At 32.4% G+C, this 16,056-nt stretch overlaps 1 protein-coding gene and 1 pseudogene across 5 annotated transcripts in view; one reads left to right on the forward strand and one right to left on the reverse strand.

The window, feature by feature from the left end:
* Positions 1-16,056, reverse strand: part of Lrp1b (LDL receptor related protein 1B) — a 1,779,935-nt gene that overhangs the window by 1,735,009 nt on the left and 28,870 nt on the right. The gene's annotated exons all lie outside the window — the stretch shown is intronic.
* Positions 4,145-16,056, forward strand: part of LOC144365351 (signal peptidase complex catalytic subunit SEC11A pseudogene) — a 39,826-nt pseudogene continuing 27,914 nt past the window's right edge.

Here is a 16,056-nt window from a genome sequence, read left to right on the forward strand (position 1 = left end):
TAATGGAGTATTACTTTTATGCCTTTCTATAGCCATTTATCCCACTGGACTGTTAACTCATTGAAGGTAGAACATCTATCTATTCATTCAATCAATAATCATTTGCTGGTTACTTACAAAAAGACAGGTACTGAGTTAGGTACTAAAGAAAGATGTTAACCACGTATTCTTCCCCTACATGTATATAATTATTAAATATGAATTTAAGGTATATAAAAGATAAACTTCCTTTTCTCTGTTGGCCCCACATATTCATATCTCATATTGTATTATTTATATACTTTCTTATTAATAAAAGCATCCAGTAGAAATTTCTCTCTTTCTCTCTCTCTCTCTCTCTCTCTCTCTCTCTCTCTGTGTGTATGTGTGTGTGTGTGTGTGTGTGTGTGTGTGTGAGAGAGAGAGAGAGAGAGAAAGAAAGAGAGAGAGAATTTGCCCATATTCTTTGAGGTTGTACACAGGACCATTGTAATACTCAACCTAATTTGACCTTTATTACTAATGTAACTCATATTTTCAATTCTTCAATTTATATTTGAATATGTTTGACTATGTAAACATAGTGCTTTGCATATAAGTAGTGATTGAACAGTTAGCCAAGATAGGGCTGATGCCACTGGACTGCAGACCTCGGTACCTTTGGTCATGCTCATCTAGAAATCATAGTTTGATCTACATCTGAGAGTATCCTGACAGTCATTGCTCAATGGCTCCATTATTTGTAAACCTCTAACAATACTTACTTAGTATTCATGGGCTCTGGTTTCCATTCCCAGCACTCTGGAGGGGTGGGATTGAGAAATAGTAAAAATATGGGGTAGTTACACTGCAACCTGCTACCTGTGATCTAAGTTCTAAGGAAATAAAAAGTTGCATAATAGTAAGACACCTTATGTAACCAATAAAGCACTTAGCATGTCTAGAAGAACCTCTTCAAGAGCAAAAATGAATCATTTTCCAAGGGTGAAATATTACTGCAGCTGGTCAACCTCTTTTTGAAATATGTGAGTCTTTAGAAATGGACATACTTATCCTTCTTAGAAATGGATACTGTATTGATTCTTTTCCCTTGGCTATGGTATTACCCAGAAAACAGGAGAAGATTTCTAGTAGAGTTAATATCTTAAAATACAGTGTGTCTCCATGTAGAGTTTCTGGATTTAGGAAATAAAACTATAAGATTTCAAACTAAATGTAAATTTCAGATGAACAGCAAATAACTGATATTTAGGAATAAATTTGAGTATCCTGTATTTTATATGTCATTTGACTTTCTGGGTAGTTGTAGAGACAAATGAGTATTATTTTATATTTAAGTAACACAATTAAAAATCTCACTGTCATCAAGAAAGTAATGTGGCTTCCACTCCAATTTATATTCTATTTTTTGGCCGTTGTAAAGTTTTTTCCAACTCTTTCCCCTTTTCCCATGTGACTAATTACTCTTCTGAGACTTTCACATTTCAGGACAATGTTGGCCACTCATTAGTATCATGCCAAAGCCAGTTTTCTTGCTTGGTAATAACAGCTACTTATTTCAACAGGGAGAAAAAAAATGAAAGAGTAATATGGAGACTTGTAGCTTTCTATTTTATTTCTATTTCTCAAAATATTATTCCATGGTGATTAGAGGAGTTTGTAGTAATTGGCCTGATATCTCAAATCCTTTATGGATTTGGGTGGGGGAAAAATGGAAACCTAGGAGCGATAGAACAATTTAAGGAATCTTTCTGTGCTGTTTCAGTAAACTACTCTTTTTCTGAACTTAGCTTCATATAAAGCTAGGATTCTGTAGGCTTGACGTGTCTTACTTAGGAAGTAATTCTAAAAGGAAATGTAAATGAAATATTCAGAATTATTTACATGAATTATAATAAAAGGGCAAGTTATTTCAGAACAGATCTCCAAAGAGAAATTATGAGAACAAAAATCAGAGGGTGTTTTTCTCTCTGAGTTTCTGCCACTTATTAACATGTAAACATATTCCAGCAATCATTTTCATTTCATTAGTAAAATATCACACCTTTTTTGCGAATTAAGAATAATACTCTGTAATTCTTTTCTGCCTAACAAAGACAAGGAACCACAGAGAAAGATAAAGTGTCTACTAAGCTAGATCCTTTGTAAATACCACTGTACTGAATATAACAGCTTTTCTTAAGCCTAAGAACAGATAATTCTGTTTCAAGCAAGAGATAAGCTCAATTAGCACACAGATAGCAAGCTGTACTTTACAGGAACACTATCTCTTCCTGCCTAAAATGACCTTTTGCAAAGTAAAGTAGTTTCAAAATTAAATCTCAGATATTAATATATTTTCCTCTCATTCTTTCTGAAGAATACATGTGTATAAATGTTTTATGGTTTAGATATTAGGTGTTCCCCAAAAGCTTATGAGTACAATAATGCAAGCAGGTTTAGTGGTGACATGGTTGGGTTATGAGAGCCTTAACCCAATCAGTGAATTAATTCCCTGATAGGGGTTAACTGAGTGGTAACTGAAGGCAGGTAGTATGTGGCTGAAGGAGGTGGGTCATAAGGGGATGTGTCTTTTGGGTATATATTTTGTATGTGCCACACTTTTCTGCCATGATATTCTACCTCACTTCAGGCCCCAAGAAATAGAATAGGCAGTCTATGGACTAAGACCTCTGAAACTGTGATCCCCAAAATAAACTTTACCATCTCTAATTTTTCTTGTCAGGTCTTTTGTTTGTAGCAAAGAAAAAGCTGACTAAAACAACAAAAATATGTTCATTATTACAATATTTCATTGTAAAAAATATGCAAGTTAGTAATTGTTCATATGTCAAAAGCCATTCACCAAAAGATTAAAAGCTTCCTTCTAACAGAGTGACGTTTTAATATAATCATATTTTACATAAAAACTGCCTTTGAAAAATAAGCGTTCCATATTGCAAGATTCACCAATGTTCAGTGTTACATTTTCCACCAAGAATATTAGTTAATACTGTTAAATATATAAAAGGTAAGGATAGGGTCCCTATATTAGTTACAAATCAGTCTCTTTGTCTCTCTCTCTGTCTCACACACACACACACACATACACACGCACACGCACACACATAGAAAAAAGAACACAAATATCTGTTTATCTCAGTAATCAGTGCTAAAAAAATCTTCCTAAATACATTTAGTTGGCATATTTTATTTGTTGGTTTTTATATTGTCTAATTAGGGATGAATTTTGCATTTTGAATAGTACATGAGCAAATAGAATGACTGTGTTTGTGAATAAAATTCATAAATGTGAGTGAAAACTCTATCTGGTTAAATGAAATGATTGAACAACACTTCAGTTATCAGTCATGATATTCTTTCAAATCAAGACACTCTTTCCTTAAAGCTAGTTATAGATGGTCAAAGCTGTCTGTCTAAAATAATACTTTCTTAACATTATTAAATGGCAAATTAATTTTGAAATAGTCCTGATTTTATTCAGTAATTATTTAACTTATAAATACAGGTGCATTATTATAGGCAGTAAATAGTATGATTTTGTGTTGCAAATACTTTTTTCAGGCACTGGGAATATATTTAGTGAAGACAACAGATCCAAGTCTGTCAACAACAGATCCAAGTATGTCACATTCATGGAGCTTACATTCTTTCAAGTAAAAAAGAGAGTCGGCAAAATATAGCATTACAAACACAATATTAATTAAGGTTTTTTTTCCTGTAATTACTTCTTGAGAATGTACAATACTCTTTGATAGATAATGTGGATCATGCAGAAATTTATATAATGTGGCCTTCTTCAAGAGACTTACGCACTCGAGCAGAAGACAGACACAACTATAATAAGACATAAGGTAGGATGAAATGCATAGATCCAATCTTGCAACTGATAAGACGCAGAAGATTTTAAGACTTAAGAAAGACTAGAAAAGTCTTTATGGAAAATGATTTTTGTATAATAAGTATGAATAAAAAGGACATCCCATGCTTTAGAAATATAAACACAAAAAGTTCAGGCCAGGTGAGCCCCGCCAGCACACCAGTGGTTCCCCCAGAAGGTCACCTAGTGCTTCCCTGCTGCGGGTGTCCCACTAGCCATCCCGCCAAGCTGTCTCTACAGACTTCTTGGACATTACGTGGTGGATGAACAAGAGGCAATGGCAACATGGAACCTGCATTTCATAGAGGAGATCTCCTTCTATCAAATCTGAGTTGAAACTCCCATATGAGTGGGAGAAATTGTTGTTTGGGGAATAGAAGGAAAGTCCCGTCACTGAGTTCAGTGAGTCTTAAAGATTCACGAAAAGCAAAATGGGCATATCAAATTTTTGATCAAAGGAGATAATAATGCTGTTGATGACCAAGGCCTCTATAAACAAGAACAACACCGGCTAGAGAAAAAAAAGATGTTGTGGTAGAGCCAGAGGATTTGTTCCTTATATTAGAATTGAGAGGATCCTCATGAATGACTATCCTAAATTTAAGTATGCAGTAGTTTTTTTTTTGTTGTTGGGTTTATTCATGCTGGTCCATCGTGAGTCTGCCTTGCTGTTCTTGGAAAGATGCTGTACATTTTGTTACTGAACGTTTGGAGTAGCTATCGGTCTGTGATTGGTAGTATGGAGAACACACATGTTGGTGCTTCCCGGTAGCCCTGGTTTATATTAGTTTATGTTTCCACTGAAGAATCTGTTTGGGCAGGTGCCTATGCCCTAGAGTGCACTCAAGGGGACTTTTAGTCACAGGATTTCATGTTGTTATTGTCACACTTTCACAGTTTTGTATATCAGTGAATTTTTTATATTAAAAGTGTGAGCCAAAGTGAAAAAAAAAAGTTCAGCTCAAATTCTTCGCAGGGCAGGAGGGGTCCATCTACAAAAGTCATGATGCTGTTGACCAGTATAGTCTGAGAGAAGGAAGAAACAGTAAGTTGAAGGTAGATTATCATGCATCTTAAATATAATAATAAGAGTTAAATTATACCCCTATAGACAGTTAAAAGTTAAAAATCTCTCAGGAGTATGATATATTGATACAAAAAAAAAAGGAAACAAATTTAACCAGCAAACTAGAAAGAGCAAAGTTTAAGCCTACTCAAAAACTCTTGATATGTTCAGAAATATTTTTCTAAAAGGTCAAGTATTAATCAAATAAGCATTATACACATAATACAAATCTTCTGAGAGTTTTATTTTATACTTCCATACCCTGTTATGATTTGGTCTTTATTCCCTCATATCTCTAACAGACATGGTTTTGATTACATATAACTGGCTGCATGTTACATCCAAAATCTTTGTGAGTTACTATCACACACACACACACACACACAAAAATAAAACCACGAAGTTATCAGATATATTTTCTAACTAAGTGAGTAATGAGAAAATATGTAAATGTTAACAATTTCTCTTTTTATATTATATTACAAGCTTTTAGAGCATCATTTTATGGATTACTTAACAAAAAAGCTAAGCTTTGCGGGAAACAAGGAAAAGTTGAAAATCTGATTTCTGAATGTCTTTAAAAGTTACTATAATACTATTTTATCATTTATTTATTCATTAATTTTTGCACCATTGAGGTTTGAAACAGAGCCTTCCATATATCCAACATTCTATTCTGGGATACATTCCCAGCCCTCAAAATTATTACTTATACACACAATTTTTGCATATAGTTATAAGACTCAGTTTTCTCACTATAAAAATTATATCAGTTAAATTTCAAGTTGTTTTGAGGATCACTTATATTCACTTCACCTGTGTCAAATCCTCATACCAACCTTGTAATTTAGCAATTTGCATTATTTACCATTTTACAGGTGAACGAACTGAGGCTTATAAGTGTGTCCAGAAACAAAGTCTTTTCTACCTCAACCCACCCTCCACTCTCTCCCATCTACCTTGCTAATATACCAATTGTAAATCACACAGAGATGAGAATAATTACACATAAGGTGGATAATGAGAATGTGATGTTTTTAAAAATATTCAAGACTGCCTTTTTTTTATTGGTTGTTCAAAACATTACAAAGCTCATGACATATCATCTTCCATACATTTGATTCAAGTGGGTTATAAACTCCAATTTTTTACCCCAAATACAAGTTGCAGACTGCCTTTTATAGAAGATATATTCAAGGTTGGAAACAAAAAATATTGCAAATAATCTCTCACCAATTATTTTCACATTTTGAATCAAGAATGTGAATTATTTATATGAATCATATGGAACTGTGAAACGAGAATGTGCAAGTTGACTTAATGAAAAATGAACTAGCAATACAAAGTACTATCTACTTGGTATTCTTGTTCCTAACTTATTCTTAGCCTCTAGGGGAATTTCATCATATAAAAACTTTTAAGAGCTTTAAGTGGATGTATAGTTTCTAGGATTTAACTACAGTTCATTTATGTGCAAAATGAGCTAATATTAGAAGCTCAAGAAATATCAAGATGGGGTAAATGTGAAATGTGATGAACACTTTTTTTAATTTAAAAATGATTTCAATTTTATTCCAATAGTTCTTCCTTAAAGAAAAGACATATTACATTAAATTCATAGATAAGGCCAAAAATTCTTTAGGGATTGCATTGAAAATTTCTCTCATTGGTTATGTTTTATTTTTTGATTAACTGTTGAGTAGATAAAATCTGCCTTAGTTACCAGGAGTATTTTCTGTAATTACCTGCTCTTTAAGCAAAGAACTGAATAAGAAGGGTGTTCTTTTTAAAAATGAAGTATAAATGTCATTTCATATTTACCTAACACTTCTATTTTTGGAGGCAGGCTCACTTTTTAAGCTTTGTCCAAAGTATTTACATTTTAGAGCTGAAGTGTTTAAAGAACCTTGTGAAGTTAGAAAACCCTGCCGCTACTTGATGTATTCAATGCTCTTGGTGATACACTTGGATTCAGTTTTTCTCTCTTGATATTATGATATAATAAACAATATGGTTGTTGTTTTTCCCTTTTACATTAGAAATTAAGAGAAGAATTTCATATCTTAAAATACAGCTAAGTCTTCTGAAAATGCTGGTCTCTCCCTCAAAATATCTTATACATATAGGAAGAGCATTTGGACTTAAGTTTAATGATATGGATTCAAGATCCTCTTCTGCATTTTTTAACTGTAAGAACATGGGCTAGATTTCTATTACTGTGTGAAAGATACATTTCATTAACCAATTTACTGCTTCTATAACATGCAATCTATTCCTACCATAGACATTTTTTCTCTTTCAGATAGAATAGTTTTTGTTCAGGAAGACAAAATGTCCCAACCCAAAGGATGCATTTTAATTGGTCTAAAACCCATGACTATTATAATTGGCTTTCAAAAAATTCTCTTTTCAGCTTCTCTCGCAGTAAGGGTAAGTATGTGACTTAATCTATACCAATAAAAGGTTAGCAGAAGTTGAAAATATTTTAGAAAGATTTTCTTCAATGATAAAAGGTGATAAATACACTAAGGAAATTCCTTCTGGTATCACTTCTTCCTCCTTTCCTCCTTTAAGTGGTAACGATACCCATAGCTATGATGACCATCTTGCTTCAGAGGATAAGTCAGAGGATAAAATACAATATACTGACAGTGGCAGAGCAAGTGAATAGAAAGAATGTTAATCATAATTGTGCCCAATACCATCTCCACACTGATTTTTTTTTATAGGCATGTGTTTTAAAGAATACTTCAATTACCTTCTTTGCTTTGGGGCATTGCAAATAGGATTTCCTGTTTCACACAGCTAATATTTGAATTCCTTGGTTTGTGTGAATACATCTAGGATATTCATTGTCACTTAAATATTTATAGTAATTATTTAAAAACAAACACTCTCTGCCTGGTAACTAAGCCTGAAATAATGAAAAAGTTGCTGATTTGTGCTAGTTCTTAGTTTTGGGAATTTTTTGACATTTTGGCATTATCATAGAAAATGCATGTACTAGCTATTTACTCATATGAGTACTTCATAATGATTCTTCAGAAACTATTCTCAATGGTTTAAGTCCCATAAGTTTTTTAGAAAAAAAATATTCAAAAAATTACTTTTAAAAATATAATAAATCTGGTAGAAACAAATTCAATAAGGAAACATCCAGGGAACTTAGGCATCAGAGCAGAAGCAATAATTACATAGATTTAAAAAGAAGCAGGAATAGGGATACAACACAGTGGTAAACCATATGCCTGTCATGTTTGAGGCCCTGGGTTCAATTCCAGTGCCACTTCAGGTGTGTACTAGAATCAAATATAAATTTGGGAGAAATGTAGGTAGTGTTGTTTTTTCTTTTGTGTGTTTTTTTTTTTTTTTTTTTTTTTTTTGCAGGCGGGGGTAGGATTTTACATCTCACATAGGCTTTAAAAGTTTAAATAACAGTTTGGTGTGTGTGTGTGTGGGGGGAATTATATAAAAAATCCTATTCCTTATTCCCTTTCCTCAATTTTATTTGTCTTCCTTCTATACATTTATAATACTTTTTAAATAGTGCTTTATAGATATACATAAAGGTGAAATTCACTGTGGTACATTCGTACATGTACATAGGATAGTGCAGCCAATTTCATTCTACCATTTCTCTCTTTACCTGTTCCTCCTCCCTCCTCCTCAATCCACTTTCTCTAGTCCACTGATCTCTCTTCTATTTTTATGAGGTTTTTCCCTTGTTTATCTTTCCTTGTTTTAGTCTAGTTTCCAAAAATAAAAGAAACATTCTACCTTTGACTTTCTGAGTCTGCCTTATTAATCCTAGCATGATGTTCTCCAGTTTCATCCCTTTACCAGAAAATGCCACAACTTCATTTTTCCTTACAGCTGAATAAAACTCTATTGTGTATATCTATCACATTTTCTTTTTCCACTCATCTGTTGATTGGCACCTGGGCTGGTTTCATAATTTGGCTATCGTGAATTGCACTGCTATAACATTGATGTGGTTGTTTCACAATTATATGACAATTTTAGATCTTTTGGATAAATACTGAGGAGTGAGATTGCTGGGTCATATAGAGGATCCATTCCTAGAATTTGAGGAATATTCATACTGTTTTCAGAGGGGCTGTACTAATTTGCAGTCCCACTAAAATGTATGAGTTTACCTTTTTCCTGATATCCTGGTCAGGATTTAATATTGAAAATAAAATATTACTTACTAATTAAATCATCATCACTATGCTGACTAGAGTGAGATGAAATCTTAATGGCCAATATGTTGGGAGTACAAATTCTACATTTACTCCTAGCACTTGCAAATTTTCTGGTCTAATTACTAGGTCTTTGATACACTTAAGAGTTGTGCACGGTAAGTGATAGGGGCTGTACTTTCATTCTTCTACTTATGGATATTCAACTTTCCTACCACCATTTGTTAAAAAAAAAGGATACCTTTTCTCCAATACATATTTTTGGCACCTTTTGACAAGGATAAGATTGCTACAAGTATGTGGGTTTGTCTGTGTGTCTTGTAGTCTATTCCATTAGTCTTTATGTCTATTTTGATGTCAATATCATGCTGTTCTTATTACTATAGCTCTGTAATATAGTTTGAGATGAGGTGTTGTGATCCCTCCTGCACTGCTCTTTCTGCATGGGATTGCTTCAGCTCTTCTAATTTTCTTATTTTTCCAAATAAATTTTAAGACTGTTTTTCCTAGTTCTGTGGAGAATTCATTGGAATTTTGATGGGAATTGCATTAATCTGTATATTGCTTTTGGTCATATGATCATTTTGTGAATATCAATTCAACCTACTCAAGAACATGGGAGGTCTTTCCATCTTCTAATGTATTCTTAAATTTCTTTCTTCCATGTTCTATAGTTTTCATTGTAGAAGTGTTTTACATCCTTGGTTAGATTTACTCCCAAGCATTTTGTTTAATTTTTTTTTAGGTCATTATGACTGGGATGGTTTTACTGATTTCTTTTTCAGTAGATTCACTGGAATATAAGAAAGTGATTGCTTTATGTATGTTGATTTTAATTCCTGATATCTTGCTGAATTCATTTTTCAGCTCTAGGAGTCTTCTGGTACAGTTTTTTTTTCTTTTTTTTTTTTGGGTAAAAGCTAAATGTAGGATCAATTTGAACTACCTCCTCTAACATCAAAATCACAAGAGAGCAAAGGACATACATTTTCAATGCATGCTTTTTCATCTATAAATCTGTGCTTTACTTTTCTCAGTATCTCCAGTCATCCAACATGTACTTTCTTAGAAATAACTTATTTTTTATCACCTGATATTAGAATTACTTTGAATGCCCTTTTCATTTTTTCACCATGTCTACATATTTCCTATAGTAATTAAAATTCATGTGATGGCAAATTACATTACATAGCTACATAATTTCCTAGTAGACCATGAGTTTCATGAGAACAAGGTCAATTTTACTCTCTTTCTCTCCTCATTCCCTAGTAAGCTGTTTATTATGTTCCCTGAGGGCAGGATTACTTTTACTGACTCGAAAATGTAGGAAATAATGTCTTCTACAGGCTATCACAAAAATTGTCCTTCAGCCCACATTGATATAACAAACTGGGAACAAATGGATAATTAGTATAGATCATTCCTGTTTTAAGAGCAGGAAACTCTCTTGAAAAAGTCAAAGGGAATAAATGTGAAAATACAGTTTATATATTTTTTTCTCTTTTGTCTGTCCATATCACCTATCCACTGACTGTGTGAAGTACAAGTAGAAAGGCAAGATAGGGGAGGAGAAGGAAAGTAACCACCAAAGGAGCAAATCAAATATCCAGGAAGTTAGTTTCATATGCTTGTGTGTTGGCAGCCATGGGGTGGGTGGAAAAGAATAGTGCTCTCTAGCAGCTGGATTAAAGGTAAACAGAGATTGGGAAGGTTAGGAAAAAAAGGGAGAGAGAAAGAGTTACATAACAGTGTTAGATCAAACAAATGACATTCTCCTTATAGAGTAAGAGGAATCTGAAAGTGATTTGCAGAAAAATATGGTGAAAGCAATGCAACTCAAGGTAGAGAAGTTCAAAATCAAGGTTCCAGGAGATTCTCTGTCATCTTCTGGTTCAGAGAAGATATTTCTCACTGCATCCTAACATTATAGAAAAGGCTAGATAGGATATCTTTTATATGAACATTCATTCTTATCACCTTCTAAAGACACCACTTTCTAATATGGTTACATTTAGGCTAGGTTTCAATGTATAAATTTGGGGTAGGGAGCAAAAACATTCAAGCTATAGCACTTGGATAATGACATTTATAAATATTTTTCAATAGTTTTTGGCTGTAGGAATTGTGTTTCTTTATGACTTCAGGTTTTAGTTGACAGGAGGCCAGTTTTATCTGTGAACCACAAATGTAAACTGAAGTTTAAAATGGTCATAGATATTCAAGATCAAGCATTCTGAATGACTTTCCACAGTTGTAAAGTGCTACAATTGAAGCGTGACATAATGAAGGGTACTTATTATAATTTTGTACTTAAATGACAAAGACTGTGGGATAATTTTTTAAAAGTGTCTGTCCAATGGGAATAGAAAGTAGATTGAAGATGTTTATTAAACATGCTTATGTTCCACTGCAGTATTTTTAAACAATGTGCAAACTAAAATTATTTCTAAGTTAAATTACTATTATTAAGTTAAATTAAGATGAAACTATACAAAGATTTAAAAGAAACAAGTTTCTGTCATGATTGTGACACTAATCTGTGTTCTAGAAAATAATTAAGTCACTTCTCTGCATTTCATCCTCTTTATTTTTAAATGTGGACAATTTCAATTTAGATATTAAACAAAACTGAATGTGTTTCACAATAGATTCCATTATCTAATAAGTAATATTTTGTAGGTATTCTTATAGAATACTTTTACTATCTAATATCTTTTTAATATCTAAGTTCCCTTCTAGTACTAATATTTTGTCATCAACAAGCAAATGGATAATTGATAACAGAAGAAATATTTCTGGAAGAAAAATAAATCAGAATTGTTTTGGATGCCATGTTTCTTTCAACTAGTATAGACCAAAGTTGCTAAAGTGCAAGGAATATTTGTAGCATTTAAATGAATTTTAAAAATTTGTCAGACTTTATGTACTATGATTAGGTAAGCAATGTGTTAATTTCAAACTACAAAATGTTGACTAAAATTGAAAACATCGTTTTCTATTTCAAATTCAAAGAGAATAGGAAAAAAAGTAGATGCAATATGCACATATAAAAAGCCTTTTTCAAAGTCAGCAGATGGACCCCTATATTTTAAAATGTATCCACAGTGGGATATGTGTATGTTTTTAGCTAAATGTGAACCAATACACAAGAGTATATGTTGCCAAATGTGTATTGTATTGCAGCATACTCTTTAGCACCTCATAGTTTTTTAAAGCCCCTTAATAAGAACCTGCTATGTGTCATTACTGTAGGGTAAATGGATTTCAAGGGAGTAAGTACTTCAATAGACTCCATAGTTTACAGTTCCCTAATATTCATTAAGTAATTAAAATAGATAGTATACTTTCATAAACAACCACTTAGCTTATACAGGAATACATGTGTGTATCCTTTAATTAAATTTTTTGTTTCATTATATTTGAGAAGTATGCAACAACTAAGGTGACCAAACAAAAAGAGTCAGATGTAACCAATGACCTAAATATTCTGGGAATTCTCAGCTGTGTTACAGGTCTGAGTTAATTACTATCTTCAGGCATTGAAGTGCACTCTGGTGGCTAAGTTTATTCTCTAAATTTGCCTTTTTTGAAGTCAGAACATGTCTTTTTTCAAAATATATATTTTTTAATTAGAAAGGAGCTAAGCTAATGGTAACATTTAATATTTAATATACCCAATGCTATATATTCAACCTTATATGATCTGATCCCAAAGTAGATTAGAAAACTCAGAGGTTAGTTGCTAAATTGATGCATGTAGTATCTCTGGTAAAAGCCAACACCAAGAAACAAAAAGATGTTATTATGTCAAGATCAGTCAGACTCCAATATGAAATTAGTTTGTAGTCCATTCAATTCCTGGTTAACAGTCCTATATATCAGCAATTGTGAAAACAAAGGTGACATTAACTGGAATCCAAGTGTAAGTACCAGGTGTCAGTCCATTTAACTGCCTTTTCTGTGCCAGAACTTATAACTTAAATCCCAATAAATAAAGCTTGCATTACACTCATTTCCTCTTTTGGAGAAGCTCACAGAATTGTACAGTGCTGTTTTATACACTTCTAGCCACATTCTCCTACATCAGAAGCAGGGACATTGTCAACTCAATGAAGAGACTATTAAAGAAGAACTTGCCAATTTACTGGGATATTAATGGAATAAACAAAGAAACTAAACAACTTGGTTCACTAGGACTACATTTGAGAGCATTTACTAAGAAGCTAATCTTTTATATATTAGAGTAGCAGGAAACAAAAAAGTTTAAAGGAAGACATAAAGGACGTAGAATGTCCTGAGTAGAGTCAAACTAATCCAGGAAGCAAGCAAAGGAGTCAGTCCCCTTAGTCACATGACCACCCCAAATAATCTATGCTCTACAAAGGTCCTTTTGTACAAATTTCATGGTGATATTAATTCAGCTTATAGCGATTTGCCTTTATGGCAAATGTATTTATTCTAATATATGGCCCACAAAATTCATATTCTGGTGGGTTTGGGGTGGGAGCCTTGGACCACAGAATTCAGTGTCATTTCTGGATATGAAACTACATGTATATTACTCTACTTAAAATTAAAATTATCACCTCTATGCTAATAGACTTTTATATATATGCTTATACAGTCTATAAGACTTTCCTACTCAAGAATTTGCTGTAATTTAACATGGTGAAAAAAAAAATCTGTTTTCCCAGAAATGCTTCTGTATGTATTTTGCCTAGTACAAAGCCAGAATTTTTTATGCTTGAAATTCTTCTACTAGAATGCAAATACTTTAAGGGAAAGGATAATCCCTTATTCGTAACATTAAAAAGTACCTTTTTTCATAAGAAAACTTTCAAACATATATGTTAAAATATAATTAATTTCAACTTAATTTCCTTTTAAAATTCTTTCCTCCCTTACAATGAAGTGGGTCAAAGATGATTCAAATGCTTTTGACTCATTTCAAACATTAGAAAGGCAAGTGCGCTAATTTGTGTTTATAAAAAAAGCATTGCATTTAATTTGACAACGGTTCACATGTGCAAAAAAAAAAAGCAGCAGCAGTTTAATCTCACATATTATTTTGAGTAGCACTTAACATTTTAAAGGTATTTTATGAGTTTTAGAAAATCCTTAAAATCATATCTAGGTCTTTTCAATTTTAAAGACACTAAATGTACAGCTAAGTAGATCTCTACTTTTCAAGACTTAAAGAATCTATTATGTATTTTGAAGGACAGCAGGATGATTTAATGTCAGTACACACAGAGCTATCTACTGAGAAAATATGCTACAAAAGAAGGGAAAGTATGTTTTTGAACCATATAATTACCATTAAATAAAGAAGTTACTTGTTTGAAGATGATTCTGTAAATCTTTATGAAGGTTCTATATTCCAATTTTGAAGCTCAAATCCTGCATTCAGAATAAAGAAGACAACATGTACAGATGTAAATAATGTAACAATAACAGATTGAGTTTTTGTACTTCTTTTTGTACAATTTTGTCATACGAATAAATCACATAGTGTCACTTTTCTTCTTACAAGTCACCTCTGAAAATAAAGCATCAAAGCCTAATATTCTTTCTTGTCTAAATTCTCTTACTTTTTAATGTATGTGAAGAGCAAGAATAAGCTAGAGAAAAATCTCACTGTCTTTCACAGACCCCTTAAAACAGTCTATTCCACTGTCTGTGTGCATCCATCCTCCTCATCACACTAACACCAACTTGCCAAAATAAGAAGAAAGGACATTTACTTGAGATCAGATCCTAAAAACATGCTTAGTTTTCAATACTTTTTAGGACATCATCATAAGTGCCACATACATTTAGACAAAAACAATCCTTAAATCTTTTTTTATGCTTTTTAATGAAACAATTGCATTTGTGAATATTCAAGAAAATGTTTACAACAGTTCAAAATGTATTGATGCAGTTTTAAAAGAATATTTGAATGACTAAAATTCTACCATAGTTTAGGAATTATTTAGAAGTATACATTATAGGAAACTATCTACTTTGAGGATTTTATAAGTTAACTTCAACTTAGAGAACATGTCTTACTATCATCATAAAAATATACAAGTGTATAATGAATTAATTTTTAATTTTAGGATCCTATTGCAAAACTAAATACAAAGCAAAACCTGAGTTCTACATTTCAAAAAAAAAAAAAAGGAAAAAGTCTGAACTGATTGGATTTAGCAGGAACATATTTAGTAAAATAAATAAAGTTGCTGTTTACATTGTGAATGTTCAGAACTGTGAAGCCGGAATAAACAACTGCACAACATTTTGAAAGAAATTATAAGGCAATCTTAAAGTTAAGTCAACCTTAATTGACTTGGTGCCTCCTTTTATTGTGAACCATCTCAATGGACTGAACCATAGTTAAATGAGAACTCAGCGCAAAAATGTGTGTAGAAGAGCACTACAAAAATTTTTCAGACGTAACTTCAAAATTGGAATCCATTTTTGTTTATTCAGATAGTTGTTCTTTAATTAGAACGAACTTTTCTCCTCTTCACATATAATGTTAACTCTTGCCATTATGGATGGATACTTAAATAAATAGGCAACTAGATCTCAGGCAGTAAATTAGGACATTTCTACTTCAAACCATTTTTCATACAGAATAAAAAGGAGAAAACCAGAATTTAATATCTACCACAAATTATACACATGGCCTTACCTTCTTTCATAAACCATATGTATAATATTGGGAAAGTTTCTTGTTCTACAGTAATGCATAAATAAAGCCAAACTAAACACAGTTTGATTTTATTGAGATATTTTAATCAATATTCTCCTTTTGATGGCTACCATTCCAATGGGCTTTATCTATAAAGAGTGAACACTGAAATTGTAGTTTAAAATGATGAGCATGTAGCAATGTAGTTCCACATTTTATTTCAAAATCCTGTATGTAACCTTCTAAGCAG

This window comes from Ictidomys tridecemlineatus, chromosome 7, assembly GCF_052094955.1.
Source record: "Ictidomys tridecemlineatus isolate mIctTri1 chromosome 7, mIctTri1.hap1, whole genome shotgun sequence".
In the NCBI taxonomy this organism is placed as follows: domain Eukaryota; kingdom Metazoa; phylum Chordata; class Mammalia; order Rodentia; family Sciuridae; genus Ictidomys; species Ictidomys tridecemlineatus.